The sequence below is a fragment of the Eubalaena glacialis genome, chromosome 1 (genome assembly GCF_028564815.1).
Source record: "Eubalaena glacialis isolate mEubGla1 chromosome 1, mEubGla1.1.hap2.+ XY, whole genome shotgun sequence".
NCBI lineage: Eukaryota > Metazoa > Chordata > Mammalia > Artiodactyla > Balaenidae > Eubalaena > Eubalaena glacialis.
Window position 1 is genome coordinate 112,702,476 of NC_083716.1, and position 11,715 is coordinate 112,714,190.

Genomic DNA, 11,715 nt, shown 5'->3' on the forward strand with positions numbered 1-11,715 from the left:
GAGTCCAGCTGGCAGCGATGCCAGCTGGGGCTGTGTAAGCAGTGTTGGGGATATGAATGACTGAGCCACACAGTTAGAGGTAATGTGTGAAGTCCTTCCACTGGGAACAGTTTTTTGTAAACATACTAAGCCATGGGGCGTGTGATCTGCTACTAGGTGCAGAATAGCCAAGGACTAGATATACTATAATAGTGTCTGTACTGTAGTCAGCACAAATCTCTACCTTTTGTTGAAACAAATTTGCTCGTTGGACCTTTTGTTAAAATACACTTTAATTCCTTTCAAAAAAACTTCACACTTACAATATGAAAATAAATGCTTCTTTAATGAATAATTAAATGAAAACTATCCAGGACCTTACGGGATTTTTAGTATGTACCATGCGTATCTTAGAAGACAGCACATTTGCTTGCTGGGATCATTAGGATATGACTGAAACAGTAATTTATAAAACAGTTACCTAACAGCTTTCCCAAACAGTAGTTCCCCTGAAATTAAAACAGGAAATAAAATTAAATAAAAAGAAGAAGACTCAATGAAATTAAAAAACATAGAACTGAATGAAAATGAAAACACAACATGTAAAAATTGGTGAGATATGGCTAAAGCAGTGGTGAGAGGGAAATTTATACTACTAAATGCTTACATTAGAAAAGAGGAAAAGTTCATATCAGTAATCTTAGTTCCCACCTCAAGAAACTAGGAAAAGAAGAGCAAAATAAACCCAAAGCAAAAAGGAAGGAAGGAAATAATAAGAGCAGAAATCAGTGAAATTGAAGAGAAAAAATCAATGAAGCAAAAAGCAAGTCTTGAAAAGATTAATAAAATTGATAAATCTTGACTTAAATTGATAAAAAGAAAAAGAAAAAATACAAGTTACCAATATCAGGGATGAAGGAGGGGATATCAGTACAGATCCTGTAGCCATTAAAAGGATAAAAAGGGAATATTATAAAAACTCTACACACATAAATTCAACAACCTAGATGAACTGCACCAATTCCTAGAGAGTTACAAACTATCAAAACATACCCAAAATGAAATAGATAACCTGAATAAATTCTATTATCTGTTAAAGACATGGAATCTATAATTTAAAAGCTTCCCCAAAAAGAATCTTTATGCTTCGATAGTTTCCCTGGAAAAGTTTATCAAACATTTAAAGAACTGACTTTAATTCTATACAATCTCTTCCAGAAAAAAGAAGAGGAGGGAACACTTCCCAACTCATTTTATGAGGCCCTGAAACCAAAACCAGACAAAGACCATACTAAAAAAGAAAAAAAAAACAAAAACTGCAGACTAATATCCTCATGAACCTACATACAAAATTCCTCAACAAAATATTAGCAAATTCAGTTGAGCTATATTTTAAAATAATTATGCACCATCAACAAGTGGGATTTATTCTAGGGATACAAGTCTGTTCAGTGTTTGAAAATCAATCAGTATAATCCAACATATCAATAGGCTAAAAAAGAAAACTCACATGATCATATCAGTTGAGGCAGAAAAAGAATTTTACATAATTCAACACCCATTCATGATAAAAAAAAAAAAACAACTCTCAGAAACTAGAAATAAAGGGAAACATCCTCAATTGATAAAAAAAATCTACAAAAAAACCCTACAGCTAACATCATATTTAATAATAAAATAGACCTTTGTCCTTAAATCAGGGACATCTGCTCTCACAAATCTTATGCCACATAGTACGGGAAGTTCTAGCCAGAACAATAAAGCAAGAAAGAAAATAAAAGGCATACATATTGGAAAGGAAGAAATAAAAGTGTTCCAATTTGCAGACAGTATGGTTATCTAGATAGAAATCTTATTAAAAATAAAATTCCTAGAACTAATAAATGAGTTTAACAAGGTTGCAGAATACAAGATGAACAGTCATAAATCAGTTGTATTTTTATACACTAGCAACACACAGGTGAAAACCAGAGTTTAAAAAAGCCATTGACAATTCCTTCAAAAAATTAAATATGTTATAAATGTAGCAAAACAGATACAGGACTTGTATGCTGAAAATTACAAAACACTGATGACAGACATCAAAGAAGCTTTAAGTAGATGGAGAGACATTCCATGTTCATGAATTAGAGGATTCACATAGTAAAGATGTCAATTCTCCCCAAATTTATCCCCAAACAGGATTAACCTAAATGCCAGAAAGATTTTTGGTAGCTATAGAGAAGATTATTTCTAAATTTACATGGAAAGTCAAAACAACTAGAATAGCTAAAACCATTTTGAAAAAGAAAAAGAGGGAGGAACCACCTACTTGATGTTACAACTGTACAGTGACAGTAATCCAGACTGAGTAGTGTTGGCAGAGGGACAGACACAGAGAGCAGTGGAACAGCGTAGACTGTTCCAGAAATATGGAATCCACAAACAGACACACGCAAATTCTCCCATGTGATTTTTGACAAAAATGCAAAAGCAATTCAACGGAGGAAGGAAGCTTTCTTCAGCAAGGGGTGCTGGAAATATTGGACATCCATTGGCAAAAACATGAACCTCAACCCAAGTCGCACACCTTATAAACGTTTAATTCTAAATGGATGTGGATTTAAATATAAAATGTTAAACTATTTTAAAAATTTATGAAGAAACATAGGAGAAAATCTTCAGGACCTAGAGCTAAGCAAAGAGTTCCTAGACAAAGAAAAACTGGATAAATTGAACTTCATCAAAATTAAAACTTTTGCTCCATAAAAGAAGCTGTTAAGAGGTTGAAAAGACAAACTATAGACTGAGAGAAAACATTTGCAAACCACTTATCCTACAAAGGACTTGTATCAAGAATATATAACTAATTTGAAATTCAACAGTAAAAAACAAACAAAGAACAACAGTCCAGTTAGAAAATGGACAGATAACATGAACAGGGGAGGTACAAATGGAAAATCATGCAAAAAGATGTTTGACATATTAACCGTTGGGGAAATGCAAATTAAGACCACAATGAAATATCAATATACATCTATTAAAATGACTAAAGATAAAAATAGTGACAACACCAAAAACTAGTGAGGAAGCAGACTCTGGATCTGTTACACATTTCTGATGGGGATGTAAAATGGTACAGCCAGTCTGGGAAATAGTTTGATTTTTTTATAAGCCTAAACGGTTACTTGCAAAACAATCTAGTAATTACCCTCTTGGACATTTATCCCAAAGAAATGAAAACATGTTCACACAAAAACCTATATATAAATGGTCATCCAACTTTATTCATAATAGCCCAAACCTGAAAACAACTAAAATTTCCTTCAATCGGTGAATGGTTAAAAAAATATCTCTGGTGCATCCATACAATGGAATACTATTCAGCAATTAAAAAATAGCAAACTACTGAAGTACACAAAAACGTAGATGGATCTCAAGGGAGTTGTGCTTGGTGGAAAAGAGTCAGTAATCAAAGGTTACATACTGTATGATTCCACTTTCTATGTGACATTGTATAACGTTTTGGAAATAATCAAACTATAGAAATGAAGTACAGATTAAAGGTTGCTGAAGGATGGGGCAGGATGCTGGAAGTGAGAGCAAATCTAAAAGATAGTACAAGGGCATTTTTTCATAATCTTGATTGTGGTTGTGGTTATATAAACCTGTATATGATATAGATCAAATTGCAGAGAACTACATACACACACACACACACATGTACACACACATGGGGAAGGTAGGGGAAGGGTAAATGGGACTCAGTACTATTTTTGCAACTTCCTGTTGAGTCTGTAGTTATTTTTTAATTAAAAGTTTTTTAAAGGACTTCCCTGGTGGCGCAGTGGTTAAGAATCCGCCTGCCAATGCAGGGGACATGGGTTTGAGCCCTGGTCCAAGAAGATCCCACATGCTGTGGAACAGCTAAGCCCATGCATCACAACTACTGAGCCTGCACTCTAGAACCAGTGAGCCACAACTATGAGCTCATGCGCCACAACTACTGAAGCCCACGCTGTAGAGCCCACGTGCCACAACTACTGAGCCCACATGCTGCAACTACTGAAGGCTAAGTGCCTAGAGCCCATGCTCCGCAGCAAGAGAAGCCACCGCAATGAGAAGCCTGCACACTGCAACAAAGAGTAGCTCCCACTTGCTGCAACTAGAGAAAGCCCACGCAGCAACGAAGACCCAACGCAGCCAAAAATAAATAAATAAAATTTTTTTCTAAAGTTTTTTAAAAGCTAAGAAACAGTTGCAAAAATGAAAAGGTAAGACACAAGTGGGGATAAAATATTTGCAAAACATATATTTGTCAAAGGATTTGTGTCCAGAATCCATAAATAAGTCTTAAAACTTAATAAGAATACAAACAGCCCAATTTTTTTTAAAAAAGGACAAAATATTTGAACAGACACTGCACCATAGAAGATATACAGATGACAAACGAGCACATGAAAAAATATTCAACGTCACTAGTATTAGGGAAATGAAGATTAAAACCTCAATGAGACCACTACACACCCACTAGAATGGCTAAAATTTTAAAAGACTGACCATACCAGGTGTTTGCAAAGATACAGTGAAACTGGAAGTTTATACCCTGCTGGTGGAACTAAAACATGGGAAAATCATTTTGGAAACCAGTTTGACGGTATCTTACAAAGTTAAACATACATCTTCCATGTGATCCAGTCTTTCCAGTCCTAAGTATGTACCCAAGGGGAATGGATGCCTATGTTCATACAAAGGCTTACCTGTAAATGTTCAGAGCAGCTTTCTTTTTGGTAGCTGCCACAACATTGACTTAGCCAGGACATCACAGCCAGCGAGGGGCAGAGGGCAAATTTATACACTGGAATTCCTCCATGTTTAGAGCTCAGTTTTATTCCCATACTCTCATGGGTATTTATACCTGCACAAAGGATTGTGGGCAGGCAAAACCCGGGGCAGCAGGCATGTCAGTTCATCAGTCTACCCCCTCGTCCTAGAGAATTTACATCTTTGTCCAGCCACTCCAGCCCTCGTAAGCAGCTCTCTCAAGTGGTTCCCACTGTAGGCAAGGAAGGTGAAAGGAGACCCAGGATCCTGCCATACACCTTCACGCACCTCCCATCTCCAGCCCCCCCCTCCCAGGGCCACCTCTCTAAAACATCATTTCCTTATTTCCTTTATCAAACTAGCAAGCAATTTTTTAAAGTGCTGATATCTAGGGCTGCTGACAATGCAAAAAAAAAAAAATCACACACACACATGCTCACTCATATGCTGCTGGTTCTGGCAGGCATATATTGTTTTTTTTTTTAAATAAATTTATTTATTTATTTATTTATTTTTGGCTGTGTTGGGTCTTCGTTGCTGCGTGTGGGCTCTCTCTAGTTGCAGCGAGTGGGGGCTACTCTTCATTGCGGTGCACGGGCTTCTCATGGCAGTGGCTTCTCTTGTTGTGGAGCACAGGCTCTGGGTGGGCGGGCTTCAGTAGTTGTGGCTCGTGGGCTCAGTGGTTGTGGCTCATGGGCTCTAGAGCGCAGGCTCAGTAGTTGTGGCGCACGGGCTTAGTTGCTCCGCAGCATGTGGGATCTTCCCAGACCAGGGCTCGAACTTGTGTCCCCTGCATTGGCAGGCAGATTCTTAACCACTGAGCCACCAGGGAAGCCCCGCATATATTGCTTTTAAACCTTAAAAATGTTCACACCTTTTGACCATTTTAGGAATTTATCCTAGAGAAACAAGTTTAGCTGTTAAAAAAAAATTTAGCACTCAGTGAAGTATTTACAATATGAAAAAGTGGAAACAATTATAACATGTTCAACAAAATACAGAAAAATTACTCCCAGCCTCAAATTCCATATTAAACCAAGTATCATCAAGTGTCATGGCAAAATTAAAACATCTTCAGGCACATAGGGACTCAAAAATACCTCCCATGTATTCTTTCTTAGGAAGGATGTCCTTTGGCAAAACAGGGTAGGAATCCAAGAGAGAGGAAGCCCTGGAATCCAGGACATGGGGCTCCAACAGCAGAGAGGCAAAGAGGGGTCTCATGTGATGGAGACTGGTGGGTGGCTCTGGTCTTGAGCCCCCTCAACCAGGATGGAGCCCAGACTCAAGGATGGAAGGATGCAGGGCAAAACTCACACGTCCAGACAATGAGGTGGATGTGTATTGTGGAAGACGATAGAAAGGCATTTGACAGACCTGTTGGACCACTTGGGGGACAATTAATGCATAGAAAACTAAACAAATGAGAGTGAGAGAGAGAGTTAATCTAGTTAAAAGAGCTTATTTCAACAAGGAAAAAAGTTGTAACACATAGCTTGTTTCAGAAGCAAACTCTTGATTTAGCCAAATAGTTAAGCTACTGTATTCATCTGCTAGGGCTGTCATAACAAAATATCACATATGGGGTGGCTTAAACAATAGATATTTATTTTCTCACAGTTCTGAAGGCAAGAAGTCCAAGAGCAAAGTGCTGGCATGGTCGGGTTCTGGTGAGACCCAATTCCTGGCTTGTAGACAGCTGCCTTCTTGCTATGTCCTCACTTGGCATTTTCTCCGTGGGTGCACATCCCTTGTGTCTCTCACTCTTCTTGTAAGGACACTGGTCTCATTGGATTAGAGCTGACTCTTGTGACCTCATGTAACCTTAATTACCTCTTTAGGCCTCATCTCCAAATACAGTCACATCAGGGGTTAGAGTTTCAACATATGAATTTTGGGGGCACACAATTTAGTCCACTACAGCTACTATACTCAGTGGTGTGGGAGGGGAAGTGACCAGGCAGGAGATATTTCTGTAGGGGAGCCAAATCCTCAGTTACCATGAGTATCAAGAAATAGTAATATAGAAGGATATTCTTGAGAAGTTTGGAGGGGAATACTGGAAGAAATAGCTTAAAGAGTTGAAAAATATTTGCCTCTGGATGGAGCAGCAACTTGTTGGTTTTTCCACGTACATTTTTAAGCACTACTTGATTTTTTTAAACTTTTGTGGTAGACACTGTGATGTACTTGCCAAAAGCTAATCCTCAACTCACCCAGCCCCCTGAAAAAGCAGTTGAGGGAGGTTGGGAGAATTGACCTCAGCTCAAGGGGTGGGCTTGACTGATACCCAGTGGCTGGCTCCGGAACAGGAAAGGCTTTCCCAGTCTTCTGGGAAGGTCCTTCCTGACATGAAAGATGCGGTTGCCACCGTGGGAAGTCAGTTTCTCCCACCATGTGGACAAAGAAACAGGCAGTACCCAATGCCATGGGTGGCTATCTTAGTCCAAAGCTGATGCTGTGGCTGCCAGAGCAGAGAAACAGGAAGAACCTAGGACCTTAGTGACATCTTTGAACACCTGAATCACTCAGCTGGAAGACTGTCCTCACTCTGACTTCTGACATGTGAACTAATATGTTTTCTCATTAGGTGTGCCAGCCCAAGGAGGATTTCCTCTTATATGTACCTTAAAGCATCCTAAGAGATACAACTCCATTCATGTATAAAATTGCTGAAAGTAAAATGGTATTTTAAAATGTAGTACATACAGTATGGTCATATTTTGATATGTACATATATGTAAATATATATATGCAAATACATGAAAATGTTAATAGTAGTAATCTCTGGTAATAGAATTTTTTCTTTTTTCTGTATCCATCAGGTTTTATTCAATAACAAGTATTACTTGTGCAACTGGATAATTTTACTACATTCTTCCCTTGATTTGCTGATGGTCAAACTTCTTTTGTTTTAAGTTTTATTAAAAATATATTTCATATTATTTGGTAAGGACATTGTAAATGTGGCTTTATTTACTCATAGTAAATACTGCTAACTCTCATTCAATATGATGCCAGTATTACCCTTATATCGAAACCAAGCAAAGACATTGCAAGAGAAAAACAACTACAGGTCAATATCTCCTATGAATATAGATGGAAAAATCCCCAACAAAATATGAGCAAACTGAATTCAGCAATATATAAAAAGAACTATACTCCATGACTATGTGGGATTTATCTCAGGAATGCAACGTTTGTTTTAAAAATCAATTAATGTAACACATCATATCAATAGAATAAAAAACAAAAAGCACATGCTTATCTCAATAAACATAGAAAAAAACTGACAAAATTCAACAAACTTCATGATAAAAACACTCAACAAACTGGGACAATAAGGGAACTTCCTCAACTTGATAAAGGGTATCTATGAAAAACCAACAGCTAACATCATACTTAATGTTGAAAGAATGTTTTCCCTACCAAGACCAGGAACAAGACAAGGATGTCCACTACCACTAATTCTATTCAAAGTTGTACTGAATGTTCTAGTCTGTGAAATTAGGCAAGAAAAATGAATAAAGAAATCCCAATTGGAAAGGAAGAAGTAAAACTATACCTATTCACAGGTGACATGCTCTTGTATATAGAAAATCCTAAAGAAATCAACTAAAAACTATTAAACTACTAAACAACTATTAAACTACTGAACAAGTTCAGCAAAGTTGCAGGATACAATCTCAGTGTACAAAATCAATTGTATTTCTAGACATTTGCGATGAACAATCCAAAAATGAAAGAAAATAATTTCATTTACAAAAGCATCCAAAAGAATAAAATACTTAGGAGTAAATTTAACAAAAGAAGTGAAAAAATTATACTCTTTAAACTACAAAACATAGTTAAAAGAACTTAAAATCTAAATAAATGGAAAGACACCCATTGTTCATGGATTGGAAGAACTAATATTGTTAAGATAGCAATACCCCACAAATGGATATAAAGACTCAACACAATCCCTATCAGAATCCCAGCTGGGTTTTTTTTTTTTTTTTTTTTGTAGAAATTAACAAGCTTATTCTAAAATTTTGTAGAATTTCATAGGACTCAGAATAGTCAAAACAATTTTGAAAAAGAAGAACAAAGTAGAACATTCTTATTTTCAAAATTTATGAAGTTACAGTAATCAAAATAGTGTGGTACTGCCATAAAGACAGACATAAAGACCAATGGGATAGAATGGAGAGTCCAGACATAAACCCTCACATGGTGCTGGGACAACTGGAAAGCAACATGCAAAATAATGAAGTTAATCCCTTACCCCACACCATAGACAAAAATTAACACAAAGTGGATAAAAGACCTAAATGTAAGAGCTGAAAACTATAAAGCTCCTAGAAGAAAGCATAGAAGTATATCTTCATGTTCTTGAATTTGGCAGTGAATTCTTGGATATGACAAAATGTGTGAGCAACAAAAGAAAAAAATAGATAAATTTGACAACATCAAAATTAAAAGTTTTTGCTTCAAAAGACACTGTCAAAAGTGAAAAGAAAACCCACAGAATTGGAGAAAATATTTGCAAATCATATATCTGATGAGAGCCTTGTATCTTGAATATATAAATACCTCTTTCAATAATGTTAAAAAAATGCAATTTAAAAAATGGGCAAAGGCATCTTTTCCAAGGAAGATACTCAAATGGCCAGTAAGTACATGAAAAGAGACTCAACATTATTTATCATTAGGGAAATACAAATCAAAACCACAATGAGATACCACTTCACATCTAATAGGATGGCTCTTTTTTAAAAAGGAAAATAAGTGTTGGTGAAGATGTGGAAAAATTGGAAAACTTGTACATTGCTAGTGGGAATGTAAAATGATGCAACTGTTGTGAAAAATAGTATGGAAGTTCCTTAAAAATTAAATATAGAATGACCATATGACCCAGCAATTCCACTCATACATATTTACCCAAAAAATTGAGAGCAGGGACTCAACCAGATACTTGTACTCCAGTGTTCATAGCAACATTATTCATAATAGCCAAAAGACAGAAACAACCCAAAAGTCCATTTAGATGAATGAATAAACAAAAGGCTGTGTGTATATGAAATGGAATATTATGCAGCCTTGAAAAGGAATTAAATTCTGATACATGCTCTGCTGTGGGCTAAGTTGTGTCCCCACCCCCAAATGTATATGTTGAAGCCCTAACCCCCAGCGTGATGGTAGTTACAGATAGGGCCTCTGAGAGATAATTACGTTTAGATGAGGTCATGAGGGTGAGGACCTCATGATGGGATTAGTGCCCTTATAAGAAGAAAAAGAGACACAAGAGCTCTCTCTCTGCCATATGAGGACACAACAAGAAGGTGGCCATCTGCAAGCCAGGAAGAGAACCTGACCATTCTAGCACTCTGATCTCAGACTTTAAGCCTCCAGAACTGTGAAAAGTAAATTTCTGTTGTTTAAGCCACCCAGTCTTTGGTATTTCGTTATGGCACCTTGAGACAACTATGTCATGCCACAGGATGGATGAACATTGAGGACATTATGTTAAGTGAAATAAGCCACACAGAAAAAGATGACCATTGTATGATTCCACCTATATGACGTACCTAAAAGAGTGAAATTCATGGAGACAGAAAGTGGAATAGCGGTTATCAGGTGCTGGGGGGAGTTGTTTAATGAGTACAGTTTCAGCATGAGCTGATAAAAACGTTCTGGAGATGGATAGTGGTGATGGTTGTACAACACTACAAATGTACTTAATGCCACTGAATTTTATACTTTAAAAAAATGGTTAAAGTGGTAAATTTTATGTTATGTATATCTTACCACAATAAAGTGCAAAAAAAACCCATGGATTTGACAGACTGAAAGAAGGAATAGGTTACTACATTATTAGAGTTGGAGATTTCTTTTTAAATAGCAACAATCATTTATTTTTTTTAATTGAAGTATAGTTGATTTACAATGTTTTAGTTTCAGGTGTACAGCAAAGTGATTCAGATATATATATATAAGAATCTGAAAAAGAATATATATATTATATATATATTCAGATATATATATGAAAAGAATCTGAAAAAGAATATATATATGTGTGTGTATATATATATATACATGTGTATATATATATATATATATATAGGCTATTACAAAATATTGAGTATAGTTCCCTGTGCTATACAGTAGGTCCTTGTTGGTTATCTATTTTATATATAGTAGTGTGTATAATTTAATCCCAAACTCCTAATTTATCCCTCCCCCTCCCCTTACCCCTCTGGTAACCATAAGTTTGTTTTCTATGTCTGTGGGTCTATTTCTGTTTTGTATATAAGTTCATTTGTATCATTTTAAATTGAGGTTTTGATTTGCATTTTCCTTATGATTAATTAGGATATTTGAGGATATTTTCATGTGCTTATTGGTCAGTTGTATATCTTCTTTGGAGAAATGTCTATTCAAGTCATTGCCCATTTTTTTAATTGAGTGGGTTTTTTGTTTGCTTGTTTTTTGTTTTGTTTGTGCTGCTGAGTCATAGGAGTCTCTATATATTCTGGATATTACTCTCTTATCGGATATGATTTACAAATATTATTCTTGTTCTGTGGCTTGTCTTTTCACTGTCTTGATAGTGTCCTTTGATACACAAACTTAAAAATTTTTTGATGAATTCCAATTTACTTTTTCTTTTACTATGTGTGCTTTTAGTGTCATAATTAAGAAACCATTGCTAACTTGGTAGGGTTCAACCTCATTCTTTTGCATGTGGCTATACAGTTGTCTCAGCACCATTTTTTCAAAACAAGGCCTTTACCCCAACAAATTGTCTTGGGACTCTTGTTGAAAATCAATTAACCATATATGTGAGAGTTTATTTCTAGGCTCCCTATTCTATCAGTCTATATCTCTATCTTTATGCTAGTGCCACACTCTTTTGATTACTATAGCTTTGCAGTAAGTTTTTAAAATTGG